Source organism: Xenopus laevis, chromosome 1L, assembly GCF_017654675.1.
Source record: "Xenopus laevis strain J_2021 chromosome 1L, Xenopus_laevis_v10.1, whole genome shotgun sequence".
Taxonomy (NCBI): domain Eukaryota; kingdom Metazoa; phylum Chordata; class Amphibia; order Anura; family Pipidae; genus Xenopus; species Xenopus laevis.
Genome location: NC_054371.1, coordinates 40,769,353 through 40,784,943, shown reverse-complemented (window position 1 = coordinate 40,784,943; position 15,591 = coordinate 40,769,353). Strand labels below are relative to the sequence as shown.

General features: G+C 40.9%; 1 protein-coding gene across 2 annotated transcripts in view; it reads left to right on the top strand.

Annotated features, from left to right (window-relative positions):
* fryl.L (FRY like transcription coactivator L homeolog) overlaps positions 1-15,591 on the top strand; it is a 211,861-nt gene that overhangs the window by 19,458 nt on the left and 176,812 nt on the right. The window contains exon 2 of one of the 2 annotated variants that reach the window (XM_041588838.1): positions 10,519-10,597. The exons of the other annotated variant lie outside the window; for it this stretch is intronic. The gene's annotated coding sequence lies outside the window, so the exon portion shown is untranslated. The remainder of the gene's footprint in view (positions 1-10,518; positions 10,598-15,591) is intronic. 2 annotated transcript variants of the gene reach the window in all.

Genomic DNA, 15,591 nt, shown 5'->3' with positions numbered 1-15,591 from the left:
CCTTGTGTTTGTGCCCGGTTCTTCCGGCGCCCACCAGTTTGGGGACCACTGTTCTGCTATTAACTGCTGAATTCCCCATTTATTTCCGTGGAAGTGAACAATGGCAAGTTGTATTCTGACCATGGCTACAAAACTTGGAGATCAAAATGTCCTATGTGCATTACCCTATGGGTAGGACTACACTGACGTTTTTGGCACGATCCGACGCACTGAGACAAAACGCATGCGACAGAAATAAAGTAAGAGATAGAAATGCCGGATGAAGTCGCAGTGTTGATCCGACGCGACACGACTGTCTGATGCAGATGCAGCCTTATTTCCTTTGTATGCGTTTTGTCGCATGCGTTTTGTCGCAGCGCGCCGGATCGCGCCGAAAACATCCGTGTAGTCCTACCCTATAGCTGATGGAAGAAAGCTACATTAACAATAATGTCTGGGTAATGAGGATTCTCCTATTGAACAAAATGTAAATGAAATCATTGCCCCTTGGTAATAAGGGGTTGGCGAGGAGCAATTTTATTTGACCGCATTTCCTTGACATGAAGGGGATGATAAGGAGCAACCTGCTTGACCGCTTTGCCCTCGCAGAAAAGGGCTGGCTGGTCAGGAACAAGGAGCCGGCTGGTGAGAAGCTTCTTAGCAGTGGTCTGAGCAGTAAGGGGTGAATTGGGTTATGCTAATGTCCCAGCAATACTCAATCGGATAGACTTCTCGAGACTTATGTCGATCTGTTTGTCTAGCCAATTTTAAGCGATGATGAGTAGTAATTGGTGGCCATACACGGGCAGATAAAGCTGCCGATATCGGTCGTTTGGACCGATTTGACAGCTTATCTGCCCGTGTATGGGGGCTTCTGACGGGTCTTTCCGATTGATATCTGGCCACGATATAGATCGGGAAGGTTGGATTTCTACCCGACCGACCCGTCGGAGCCCAGCCTTTGGTCTTCTTTTTCAAATAGATATGCCGTATAAGGGCACCACAAAGTCTAATTGAAGGGGTTTACATGTTTCAGAATCCACTAAACAAACTAAATACTTTTTTTTTTTCTAAAATAAAGTTTAATCTTCAGAATGAGGTTTAATTAAGAGAATTTTGAGCATTGTGTATGGGAATAGAATCATCTGCCAGAGAAAAGGCACTCTGTTTCCACAGAAGTACTGATTATGCAAAATACAATTCAGGTTAAATGCTCTTTTGTGCCGTTGGTTCCTCTTCTAAACAATGAAGATTATCTTGTCGTCTGCAGATAAGAGGTAGTAACTGTGAGAATAACGGCAAGCCAACCTCTGAAACCTCATCTTTCTTCCTGCACGTGTGCACAATTAAAGAGAGACTATCCATAAAATACTCTATCTTCGTAGTATTAATAATTTGTACTGTTTTTTTTTTTTATAACAAATAAAAAAAACAATGTTTTTTTAAAAGTGACTCTTTGTGCTTGCCTTGGAATATGGGGGTAAATCCTGCAGCAAGTCTCTCTTTTAATAGCCTGTGGAGTGGGACCCAGAATATTAGTCCCCATATTGTGTAGGTCAACACTATCTTGTCCAGATGGTATCTCATGTTATCGCTCTAGACATCTATAGTTGTCCACGCTGAAGTTCTGGCAGATGGAAACCTTTGCCTGTTTTCAGTTGACTGTGCTCCTACTGACTTTTAGTAAGGAGAAAATGACCCACCACATATATGTCTAATGCATGGTCTAGACCAGTGATTGCTCATGGAAGCCTCAAAGTAGGTGTCCATTTTTAAATTATTTGCTTGATGGCAAGTTTCAGAGGAATCAAGGCACATGTTTACTCCAAACGGAGTAAAGCAGACTAGCAGTCCACATGGGGCTACCAGTTAGAGCAGGGGTCCCCAACATTTTGTACATTCAAATCTTAAAAGTGTTGTGGAGCAACACAAACATAAAAAAAAGTTCCTGGGGTTACCAAATAAGGGCTCTGATTGGCTGAAAGTCCTTATGTGAACTGGCACACTACAGGAGGCCCTTTTGGCAGAACACCTGGACTTGCTTTGTGGCCACTGAGAGCAACACCCAAAGGGATTGCTGAGCAACAGGTTGCTTATAAGCCACTGGTTGGGGATCACTATGTTAAGAGAATCACAGCCCTAACTTGTACTTGTAAGTAACTTGTATCTTGCTGTATTTGGTCTATTTAGGGGTTCCTGAGTGATCTGGCCATTGTCAAGGAATATGTGTTCAGTATGGCCACACACATGGATTGTCCAAATTGATTTTATACTAATGGAAGCTTGCTGGCACATTGGATTCTGTGGTGCATGGCCCTAATATTCATACTGAATTATCAAATGTCATCAATTGTTATTGATTTTGGTAGCCTATCATGCCCAGCGTGGTTTACCTCCTTTATTGGTCAGTGTTTGTGTTATTTGTATGATATATACAGCATGCTGTTGTACAGCACTGCAGGGCCTTCTTAAAAATGTATTAACAATAATAGGCCCGACACAGAAGATGATCAGAAAGCTGTCCCTGAACAATTAAAATTATGACACTTGTGGATAGTTGGGGAAACTGCAAACCAGTAGCATATACATTGAACTCTTTACATTCCTTTCAATTTGAATTAGGGATGCACCAAATCCAGCATTCGGTCTAGAATCGGCCAGGATTCAGCCTTTTTCAGCAGGATTTGGCCGAATCCTTCTGCCTGACTAAATCAAATCCAAATCATATGGAAATTAGGGGTGGGGAGGGAAATTGCGTGACTTTTTTTGTCACAAAACAAGGAAGTAAAAAATGTTTTCCCCTTCCCACCCCTAATTTGCATATGCAAATTAGGTATTGTATTCGGCCGAATCTTGTGCGAAGAATTCGGGATTTGGCCGAATCCAAAATAGTGGATTGGCCATAATACAACTCTCCAAATATTGGCGTGAGCTGTAAGGGCCCTCTGTATAATTGATTTTGATGTGGGTAGGATTAGAAAAAGATCCCATTTAGTCATTTTGAGTTGAGGGTGATTTCTAGTGTTTTGTCTCCTGGTGACAAAAAGCTGGCAATTGCCTGTAATGGCATATTTCAGCTGGCTCAAAAGCACCCTGAAACCGTCACTGCTGGATTCTGTTCAACTAGGTGGGAAAAGGGTGTTGGCAGTTGGCACTGAATAAGGTTTTGTGTTGGCTGTCCATAACTGGTTCCATAATGTAAGGTAATGTAATGCTGTTGTCACAGTATTGGTGTCCTTGGTGAAGTAAAGCTATGGCCATAGACATAGTTACATAGTTAATTTGGGTTGAAAAAATACAAAGTCCATCATGTCCAACCCCTCCAAATGAAAACCCAGCATCCATACACACACCTCTCCCTACTTTCACATAAATTCTATGTAACCATATCTATACTAACTATAGAGTTTAGTATCACAATAGCCTTTGATGTTCTGTCTCTCCAAAAAATCATCCAAGCCATTCTTAAAGGCATTAACAGAATCAGCCATCACAACATCACCGGGCAGTGCAGATTTACCTTCATATCGGACGAACGATTGTTCAGTGCCATCTCCCGACCTGCCACTAACCATTTAGTCAAATAAAGTAGTAAAAGAACAGATCAGACGATGTTCTGCCCATAACAGCAATCGTGCAAAAGTTATGTCTGACAAAAGCTGGTGACAGTCTCCCACAGATATTGGCAATACATGCAGAGATATTATCGGTAGCCGACAGAAATTTTCTAACCTGTCCGATCAACTAACCGACTGACCGATCCCCATCTCATGAAAAATGACCGGAAACACCACACGCCCCGAAAATTGTGCGAAACGACGTCTATGGCCAGTGTAATGATTCTTTCCCCTGTGAGTAGGGTTGCCACCTTTTCAGGAAAAACATACTGGCCTTCCTATATCCTTGCCGTTTTTTCCTATTAATAACATTGGCATCAAGCATAATTTTTACTGGCCAGGCCGGTAAAATACCGGCCAATTGGCAACCCTACCTGTGGAGTCAGGAGCAGTTCTGCTATTTTCATGCTAGTAAAAGCATTGAAGCTGGGAAACTTCTATACAATACACACCTTCATATAGGCATAATTGTATCAGTACTGTCCCTTTAAGGGCTGTGTTTACATTGCGGCCATAGAATAAAATGCGTATGTTCTGACAAGGCAGATTCTGGCTCTGTTTCACGTCACGCTACAAGACCACTACTGGAACCTCTTTGTCTATCACCTCTTTCCGTAATCGGTTCCATGTGTGCAATGTGGGAAAGCCTAAAGCTCACTGAAGGACACTGCGCGTAGGATTTTTAGACTTGCCAGCTTGCCATATGGGTCATCGTTAAAAACAGAACCTGGCTTGTACTTCTATCTACTTACTTTCCCTCAATCACCTTAAGCCGAGAGCTTAAGGACTCCAGCAACTACTTTTTACTGTGGCTTAGATCTTGTCACCCCAGCCATTATCCTTCAGTGCACTTACAATCCATCAGTAATTATACTCCCCATACAAACAACATACATTATTGGATGTTCCCTATAGTATCTAACTGTATCATTACTTATGTCTTCTTAGCTACTCAATTGGTTTTCATTCAGAAAATCACGTAAAAAGTTTAATGACACTTAAACCTTTTCTACACACATATTGGTCAGTGACATTTTTATAAAGCATGTCACTTGACCTGGTTACAAAAGAGATCAGAGGCTATGTGTGGCATCAGCCTTAAAGCTATCTGTAAATCTAATTGCTAATGAAGACTGTATTCATGCATCAGTCTCTCTCTGGTTCTGACTCTTGAATCATGTAGCAGAAGCCAGTTCTCTTACAGGTCCATTAATCACCTGGCTTATGCAACATTGTTTCAGGAGTCTGTAGAAGTAGTGCAGACAGATAGCAATTAGATTTATAATAAGCATAGACGCCATAGACGATGTCGCCAAACGAGCGGATCTTTGCGTCTATGGCCACCTTAAATTGCACATTATTGAGTAATATGTATTGGAAAGTTGATTAGGGTTACATTTTCTTGCATTATGCAAAAAATAAATGTTTTTTGGTGGAGGCCCCTTTACAGGAACAGTAACACCAAAAACTGAAAGTGTATCAAAGTAATTAAAATATTAAGTACTCTTGCTCTGCATTGGTACAACTGGTGTGTTTGTTTCAGAAAGACTACTATAGTTTATATAAACAAGCTGCTGTGTAGCCATTGGGGGCAGCCATTCAAGCTGGGGAAAAAAGCAGAAAAGGCACAGGTTACATAGTAGATAACAGATAAAACACCATTGTATTGGACAGGGCTTGTCTGTTATGTGCTATGTAACCTGTGCCTTTTCCCCTGAATGGCTTCCCCTATGGCTACACAACAGCATATTTATATAGTGATAGTCTATCTGAGGCAAACACACAGCTTTTACCAGTGCATGCTAACAGTATATTATATGTTAATTACTTTAAAATGCTTTCATTCTTTGGTGTTACTGTTTCTTTAACTGAACAAAAAAAGTGTCATACCATGACCATGACCATCATGTATTATTGGTACATGGTAAGCCTTATGTCAAGCAGGAGAGCAGGCAAAGTAAGCTTGGATATTTACGGCCATGTTATTGTATGAAGTTTGTTACTAATTCGTGCAGGAGCAAGTTCGACCCTCCTAGCATACTGAGGCACACGGGTTTCAGGTTTGCAGAATGGGAAAACATAACTGAAAAAGGCTTCATTAGAGTAACTATATACAATATAGCACATTTATTAACATAAAAATAATTGCAGCATAATTGAGGAAACTTAAAAATAGCATGCATTGCAGCTTGTGCATGTTTTAAAGGGGTTGTTCACCTTTACATTAACTTTTAGTATGATGTAGAGAGTGGCATTCTGAGACAATTTACAATTGGTTTTCATTATTTGTGGTTTTTGAGTTACTTAACTTTTTATTCAGCGACTCCCCAGTTGTGAGATTTCAGCAATCTGGTTGCTTGGCTCCAAATTATCCTAGCAACCATGCACCGATTTGAAGAAGAGACAGGAATATGAATAGGTGAGGCCTGAATAGAAAGATAAGTAATAAAAAGTGCAATAACAATTAACTTGTAGCCTTACAGAGCATTTGTTTTTTTAGATGGGGTCAGCAACACATATTTTAAAGCTGGAAAGAGTCAGAAGGCAGCAAATAATTCAAATATTAAAAATAAATAATGAAAGTTGTTTTGAATCTGCCATTCTATACCATACTAAAATTTAAATTAAAGGTGAACTACCCCTTTAATGCTACCCTGCATCCACATAAGTAAATCACAGGTAAGTTGGATTTGGGTTTTGGTCTGTCCGTCATGTTGCAAATGTAAACGAGTATAGAGAGCTCAAACTTCCAAAAAAACACCCAAATTGTGGTGTCGGCTGCTCTACTGGAACGCCTTGTAACAAAACGCATCACCAGCAGCACACTGTGTAAGTTGTAGTTATTTATTTAGCCCAAAAAGATACAAAAAGGGCAATGTTTCGGGTCCTCAAGGCTTAAAGGGTCTTGAGGACCCGAAACGTTGCCCTTTTTGTATCTTTTTGGGCTAAATAAATTGATTTTTCACAACTACAACTCACACGGTGTGCTACTGTTGATTAGTTTTAGTCATGTTGCAAACATCCTCACTTCTGGCCCACGTATGCACATGGCACCGAAAATGTCATTAGTGTAAGAATTATTAGGTGCAAGTCTGTTGTGGGGGTGGGTGCCTTAGGATGCTGAAAGCTGAATCACAGCAAGACCTGAATGTTTTGTTTATCCAGTGTATAAAAAATATATAAAATATATTCTTATAACGGTTGCTTAGTGATGTAATTTGGCCCACATGGCTTATCAAACGATCCATTATATAATAGAAGAATATTAGCAGTAATTTGACAGGCCTGTGGCTTTGTGCCTTTATCATATATACAACGGGTGGTGCATTATTTCTCATAGATTTCACTGCGTAGATCAGTGCCCTCAAACTGAGAGACCCCCAAGGTTTACCTGGTTTGACTAGTGGCAATGGATGTCGTACCTACTGTCTATCAATCGTTTGTTAATTTTATTAAAAACAAAACAATAACCCTTTCTCAATACAGGCATTGCTAGTTAGCCATAAAGTAGAGTCCTGCGCGGGTCCATTTTTTGGGACCCGTACCCGCAACCCGCACCCGCAACCCGGACCCGCAACCCGCATTCTTACCCGCTTGGACCCGCTACCCGACCCGCAAGTACCTTATCCGCAACCCGGACCCGCGACCCGCTGACCATCAAGAATCAGGAAGTGCTGTCATTAGAAACCGGAAGTGACATCATCAGAAGTCGATATGATAAGGAAAAAAGAAGTAAAACAGGAAGTACATTCATTGTAAACCGGAAGTGACGTCATCGGGACACGGCGTGACCAGAAAAAGGTGCAAATATCGTTAATGAGAAGATCCGCGGCCCGACCCAGGACCTGCACACCCTCAGAATCACCGCCCCGCGGGTATACCCGCACCTGGAACTTCTCAGCACAACCCGCCAGGTACCGCAGGTTTTTGCGGGTAACCCGCGGGTACCCGACCCGCTGCAGGACTCTACCATAAAGTTTGCAAATAAAATTTATGGAGTTTCCCTGTGGACATCTCTATAATGCAGTGGAAGCACACAGCACTCTTCAATTTTTTTTTCTGAAAATGTCAGGAATCTGTTCACTGGGGAAAGGACTTTGTGTATCACAGGAGAAACCTCTCTGACATGTGGTTTCTCACAACTGGGGCTCCCGATAGGCTGCATGTGCTTGTTGTTAGTTCAACTGAAAAACCTTTATTCTTGCACATTATGTATCTGTAGTGTACCTTCTGTCTGTCCCAGTCAGGACTGACAGACTGCAGCTCTTTATCCACAGTACTGGGGCAGGGCTGCACGCACACTGTAGGCAGAGAATAAGCACTTTCTCATACCCATACCACCTTGGCCATGTCTGTTTTTGAGATCAGTTAGTGCTTTGTGGCAAATAGAATTACTGAGCTGGATCTTCCTAACAGTTTTCCAGTGGGATAAAAAATACTCTTGGTGGATAGAGTTAGCATTTTCATTATAGATGTTATTGATGGTTGCAGCTCCGCTTGCTTTTGTTTCTACTAGGTAGGAACGACAGTGGATATAGTTGAACTTGCTTTGTATTATCCTTTTTAACAAACCCTTCAGTCGTAAAAACGTTTGTTGGGAACATCAAAGTTTGCTGACTTAATCCACTGTAAATTCCCTTCTCTTCAACATGTTTGTGCAGATCTCTACTGCTCTCGTGACTTCAAAGCTCACTGGTAAGCCCCTTTAAGTAACACTCAAATACAAATTGCATATTTAGGGCTTTAACGGATACCAAGAGCTTGCAATTGCAGCATGTAAATTGTTCCTGGTTTCTGAAGCTGGCCGATCCCAGGCTGATTTAATCTTCTAAATTGGTTGTTTCTGTTATTCCATCACTCGAGGAAGGTCATGCATGTGAGTTATTGGCCGCGTTCCTGTGTCATGGCTCAATAATAAAAATGTTGGATGCTAGGAATAGTAGTTTCGCGTCTGAAGGGTTGCAGGTTGCCAAGCCCTGTTCTAGAATGCCATTTTTATATGTTTCATTTTTTTGGTATTATTTTGTTTTAAGTGTTCTTGAGTTTACGAGAAAGGCTAAAAATAAACTTTTCAGACTCTTTTTCCAGCAGAGAATAAGCCCTGGCAAGCACTTGTGTTGCGGTTTGGGAGCCGAGAGAATGGCTTTATCCGCTACTAAAAGGATTTGGCAATGGGATAGTGCTATATGTAATGGCCAAATTTATTTTTAGGTTATGGATACGATTAAAGAACTGTCAGCCAAAAAGGGGTTTGGGGGGGATAAAGTAATTTTCCCTAAAGAAAAACATACAGAAGTGGCCCACGTCCAAGAGTCGGAGTGTTCAGACTAGGTTAGCTTTATCCCAAGCCCCAGATACTGCAGTGCCTCATATTCATCCATGTTCATAATTCAGCTCTTCAGTGACCTCCCTCCTGCAAAGGCATTATGGGTACACAGCTGTCGCCATTACAGGAGGCGGGAGCAGCTGGAGTCCTTTGGAATGACCAGTATCCATGTCTAAAGGAAATGACTCCATGAAAGGACACACTATCACTTAAAATGCATCCTACACATGCCCCTTCTACCACTCAACATTTTAGATGGGAATGCTGCTGCCACACAATTCAAAGCACTTTTGTTTAACTGGAAAGCTGTAGTAGATTAAGTAGTACAGATTTTGTAAATTTTCTTAGCCAAAAAATTAAGGAATTCATCTTAAAGGTCATAAGCCAATCACAGTCCAGTCCCTCTCCTCCTTGTTATCTCAGGCCAAATTCTTTCTGGCTGGTCAGTGAGCTGAAACAGGCCGCAGAGGGATTATGGGATCAGAAGAGGAGGTGACATAAAATCAGTCCAGGGGAACTGTTTAGTAATTTAATTCTGACACAAAATGGAGTATAATGAACACCCCTCCAATATAACATTTGGATTGGAACATAGTTCACAATTATAGTGCTCTGATAGACTGTAACCACCAAGCATAATTATATGCAAGAGCTGATGGACTTGAATTTTTTGTCAGTTTTCGTATAATTTTTTATTCAAAAGCAGAATTTTGTGAATTTTTGATGTTCCTGTTTTGCATTTATATTCAGTTGGATTCTGTTCGTTGATGCAGTCCCCCGATCCGGCCGCCCGTTACCATTTGTTAGGATCCGATCGTTGGGCCCTAGGGCCCACGATCGGATCAACCCGATATTGCCCAAGGTGGGCATATCGGGGAGAGATCAGCTCGTTTGGCGACATCGCCAAACGAGCGGATCTCTCCGTGTATGGCCACCTTAAATCCTGTCATGCTCAGCCCAGGTCCTTGGCCTTTTTAGTCTGACTGACACCTTTTTATGATTGAAGCCGTTGGGGCTCATTTGCAAACTCTGGCTGCCATGGGTTACTTCCCAGATGCAAATTTGTCCAATCAGATGTTTGCTTTCCTTGTTCAGCCAGCAACTGCCTGAAAAAAAAAGCCAGTTACTATCTAACATTCTGTAACATATCCTTATTCATTTAACTGGGGCACAGGAGACCTTACCGCCTCAAATAAAAGTGAACATGGGGGACCTATGAACAGTCCAGAACCTTTTCTCTTCCAGCATGTGAATATCCATCCAAAGAAACCATGGCAATCGGTCTTGCTTTTCTAATATTTGGACATTTTATTAAATAAAAACTCATATTTATGTTTAGAACAAGCTGTTTATACCTAGCAAACCGCATGTTTTTTTCAGTCATGATGGATGAACAATAAATTCTCAGTAATCCAATATTAGATGGGGGGTCATATTGCTGCACTAGATAAAGCTATAAATTCAGAGACTACGGAAGCGAAAAGCTCATGTGCTTGTCCCTGAGGGATACTCAGTGAGGGCTGTGCTTTTTCTGTATTACAACATTTCCCACATTATAGTGGTTGTTAATTGCAAACCTTTATTTAATTCTGACAGAAATTTGGGCTGGGAATGCAACCAAGATCGTCTTTGTGGCTAAATCTTGCCGAGATCATCATGTGGTCCTGTGTGTAAAGTAAGTAAAGCTCCCTTTTTAGCCCAACTTGTCTGCTCCCTGCTCCTGTTTGACCTTTTTTGGAAGTTCACTGCCATGTCTATAACTGCTTGATTCCAAATTCTCAGACCCAGATCTATAAGAAAAAAATAAACAAACAAATTCATATGATACAAAAATACTATTGTAAGCACTGCTTTTGGCCTGCTTGTGTGACATGACTCCATGAACAATATATGTCATAATAATAATCTGCATGAATGGCCAGCTTTAGTGTTCCCATATGATAAACACACCCTCTGTGGCTTTTTTTGTATCTGCTGACAAATCAGGGAGAGCTGTTGAGTTCCTGTGCCAGTGCCTAACCTGCCCAGACTACATTTTTGGTGATGTATTGCTGTTTGGGTTTTGTTGCAGCATGTCAGCCTGAGGTGTGTGCCAGCTATATGTCTATTCTTCTAGCACTTGCATCCAAAATGCTCATATATTCAGTAAATATAGTAAGAATTAAGATTCATGTGCTAGCCTTTTTAATTTAATCAGACAGTCCCGTATAGCTCTCACAAAAATAACTGATTCACATTTTATGCAATGAAAGTGTATTTTGGGTGCTTTGTCGCCCGCAGGGAGTGAGATTCTATGCATGCAACAAAGTTCCATTTGTGTCATCACATACTTGGCCATATTCAGGCTATCCGACTGGTGGGCTTGTGGGATATTTGATTAAATATTTCAAACTTTTGCTACATAGGGTCACTGATCTGACCAATTTTGTCTGTGCTCTTGCTTAGGGGCATTTTCTGGCTAAAATACTATTGTTTTCCCCCATCCAAAGTGTGGGATCTGTTTCGTGGGGAAAACCGTTTTGCTAAATAGATGTCCTTTAATGAATGGGAAGCATTACAATTTTTTTATTGTTCAAAGCATTGTTTTTGGGGGCATGTCTTTGCTCAGCCCCCCTTGCTTTCTTTCTGCTTGAGCCTGTTTGTGAGTAGCCACTGATTGGCTTTAGAGATGTATGCACGATACAATTAAACCATGCAGCTTTAGGGCAGAGACACACGCTGCTATTTCTGGAGATTAGTAGCCTAGCGACAAATTACTTCTTCTTCGGGCGACTAATCTCCCCGAAATGCCTTCCTGCCGGCTAGAATGTCAATTGTCGGCGAAATGGGCCGAAGTTGCCTCACGAGGAAACTTCGTGCAACTTCGGAAAGACGTATCGATCTGAGTGCCATCCCGTTGGCGATTTAGATTGTAGCCGGCAGGAAGGCAGTTCGGTGAGATTAGTCGCCCAAAGAAGAAGCGATTTGATGCTGGGCAACTAATCTCCCGAAATAGCAGCTTTTGTCTCTCTCCTTAAACTTTTCACCTTTTTAGTATGATGTCGCAGTGACCATTTGCATTTGGTCTTCATTTTTTGTTTTTTGAATTATTTAGCTTTTTGTTCAGAAGCTCTCCAGTATAGTCCAATTTACCCTCGCAAACAGGTAGTGCCTTAAATGAGAGACTGGAACATGAATAGGCAAGGGATTAAATAGGATAAGTAATAACAAGTAACAATAAATGGTAGTCCTTTAGCTACTGAGGTCAGTAACCCCTGGTTGAGAGCAAAAGAGGCAAAAGAGGAAGGCAACCAATTCAGAAACTCTAAAAAAGAAAACATGAAGACCAATTGAAAAGTTGATAAGAATAGACTTTTCTATAACATGCTAACAATTAGGGTTGAGCAACCCCTGAACTATGAACTCATGTTATTATTGGTCCATTGGACCAACTCGATTAAGCTTATGCTATAGAAGTGTAGAAGTGTTTTGTATGTTGTCCCATGAATAAAACAGTTTTAGGTCAGTGAGCTAGCAAATAATGGATCCTGTTTATCACCATTAAATAAATATTTGATATAACAGGTTCAGCTTTATCTTTATTAAATAATGTCTTGTCACATAAGATTAGATAAGGACTAAACCGGTTTATGTTCATGTGGCATGCACATTCTCCCTGGTAAAGAATGGTTTACTGGGTGATTATACCCTATTTATTTAATGTAGAGGTACAAAGAAAGATCCACTTGTTTGGTACCTATGCGGCTGCCCAGTACAGTTCTTATCTGATGGTATGACACTCACAACAGGAATGCAATTGCACATATCCCAGCACTTAAAGGGGTTGTTCACCTTTGAGTTAATTTTTAGGGACAATTTGCAATTGGTTTCATTTTTTATTAATTGTGGTTTTTGTTTTATTTAGATATTTATTCAGCAGCTCTCCAGTTTGCACTTTTAGCAATCTGGTTGCTAAGGTCCCAAGTACCCCAGCAGCCATGCAATGATTTGAATAAGAGACTGGAAAATGAATAGGAGAGGGCCTGAATAGAAAGATGAGGAATAAAAAAAAAAGTAGCAATGACAATAAATTTGTAGCCTTACAGAGCATTTGTTTTTAAGATGGGTCAGTGACCCCCTATTTGAAAATTGGAGACTCAGAAGAAGAAGGCAAATAATTCAAAAACTATAAAAAAAAAAAGTTTCTTAGAATTAGCCATTCTATAACATACTCATATTGTCATGGGAAAAATTATTTATTTCAAAACGCGTCAGTTAATAGTGCTGCTTCAGCATAATTCTGTACTGAAATAGAGCAAACAGATTTTTTTTTTTTAATATTTCATTTTGAAATCTGACATGGGGCTAGACATATTGTCAGTTTCCCAGCTGCCCCCAGTCCTGTGACTTGTGCTCTGATAAACTTCAGTCACTCTTAACTGCTGTACTGCAAGTTGCAGTGATATCACCCCCCCCAGCAGCCTAACAGCAGAACAATGTGAAGGTAACCAGATAGCAGCTCCTTAACGCAAGATAACAGCTCCCTGGTAGATCTAAGAACAACACTCAATAGTAAAATCCAGGTCCCACTGTGTCACATTCAGTTACATTGAGTAGGAGAAACAACAGCCTGCCAGAAAGCAGTTCCATCCTAAAGTGCTGGCTCTTTCTGAAAGCACACGACCAGGCAAAATGACCTACACACCAATATTACAACTAAAAAAATACACTTTCTGGTTCAGGAATGAAATGTTATATTGTAGAGTGAATTATTTTCAGTGTAAAAAATTGAATTTAGAAATAAAAAGTACATCATAAAAATCATGACAGAATCCCTTTTAAGGTAACCACCTCTTTAAGTTGACCCTGTGACTAGGGTTGCCACCTTTTTTGGAAAAAAATACCGGCCTTCCTATATATTTATCTGTTTTCCCTATTAATACCATTGAGATCAGCCCTCATTTTTACCGGCCAGGTGGCAACTCTACCTGTGACTTATGAAAGCTGGACTCCTATGTATGGGTTGTATCAGTGTGTGACCCCAGTGCCCCCAAGATAAAATAATAAATCTCGACTTTTATCTTACCAGCACTTCAAGGCCAAAATGTGAAATCAGGCCAACCGGGTTTAATCTAGGTTCTTCTCATCTCAATGATTGAATTTGTCTGTTTATTTATGTAATCAAAGTCTATATTATCAGAAGTTGCGTCCTGCAATCTGGTTTAAGTTGTATAATCTGTCCAACTATGCCACAGTTCCCTAAAGCTGGCCATAGACGCAAAGATCTGATCGTACGAATCGAGGATTCGTACGACTTTCGGAACGTGTGTGGAGAGTCCTGACATTTTTCGTCCGGCGGAGATCGGTCGTTTGGTCGATCGGACAGGTTAGAAAATTTCTGTCGGCTGCCGATAATATCTCTGTGTGTATTGCCGATCGTATGATTTTCAGTGGGAGACTGTCACTAGCTTTGGTTGGACATAGATATCGTACGATTGATGTCAGGGGCAGAACATTGCTGAACTGTTCTTTAACTAATCTGACTGGTAAGACTTTGATCTGAATGTTTAGTGGCGGGTCGGGAGATGGGAAAGTCCGATCGTACGATGATTCGTACGATCGGATCTTTGCATCTATGGCCAGCTTAAGCCATAGCAACCAATGAGCAGTTCACTGTTTGTAGTTCGTATATAACATATGTTGGAGCATATTTGCGTCCATCAGAATAAAACACACACACTCACGGGGAGAAAGTCTGATTGCTTTTGTTTCACAATGAATAAAGTTGATATCATAAGACGTGAATGCCATTCTTTTTGTCTTGTGACTGGTGGTGAGTGGGCAGAGAATTTGGAGAATGCTACATTTTAGGGCCTTGTCACAGAAGTCATTGATGCCAAGTGATAGCTAGCTTCTGTCTCTCCAGGCATTAATGACCACTGATGACTGTATATAGTGATTGTTTCATGTCTTGCTTTTATATCTTGGCTCTTTCTTACCTGAATTGGTAGGGGAATTTGTGTTGCCAATGTCTGTGGCAAGCATTTCAAGTGGTGAGCTGCAAAGCAAAATTAAAGCCAACCTAAATTATAAATAATCTTAGCAAACAGTCTCGGTTATACTGTTGTCTGCTAACCTCTTAGTGATTCTACAGCACATTGGGGGGCCCTGGTAATAGAGGAAGGATGGGGCCCTCATCATGGCTTTTGGCTGTCACTGAGATACTGGCATTTATTACGGGCCACAAATATAGCCATAGTTACACAATAGTCTGCCCTTTGTACAGGTATGGAATCCTTTATCCAGAAACCTGTTATCCATAAAGCACCAAATTACGGAAAGGCCATCTCCCATAAACTCCATTTTATCCAAGTAATCCAAATGATAAAAAATGACTCCTTTTTCTCTGTAATAATAAAACAGTAGCTTGTACTTGATCCCAACGAAGATATAATGAATCCTTATTGTGAGCAAAACCAGCATATTGGGTTTATTTAATGTTTACATGATTTTCTTGTAGACTTAAGGTATGAAGATCCAAATTACGGAAAGATCCATTATCTAGAAAGCACCAGGTCCCGAGCATTCTGGATAACAGGTCCCATACATGTGATGCCCTGGTGTCCTGCTTGCCTTGCCCTAAAGGCAGCCCTGAGTACCACAGCGTGCAAAGACTTTCCTTTCCTAAAC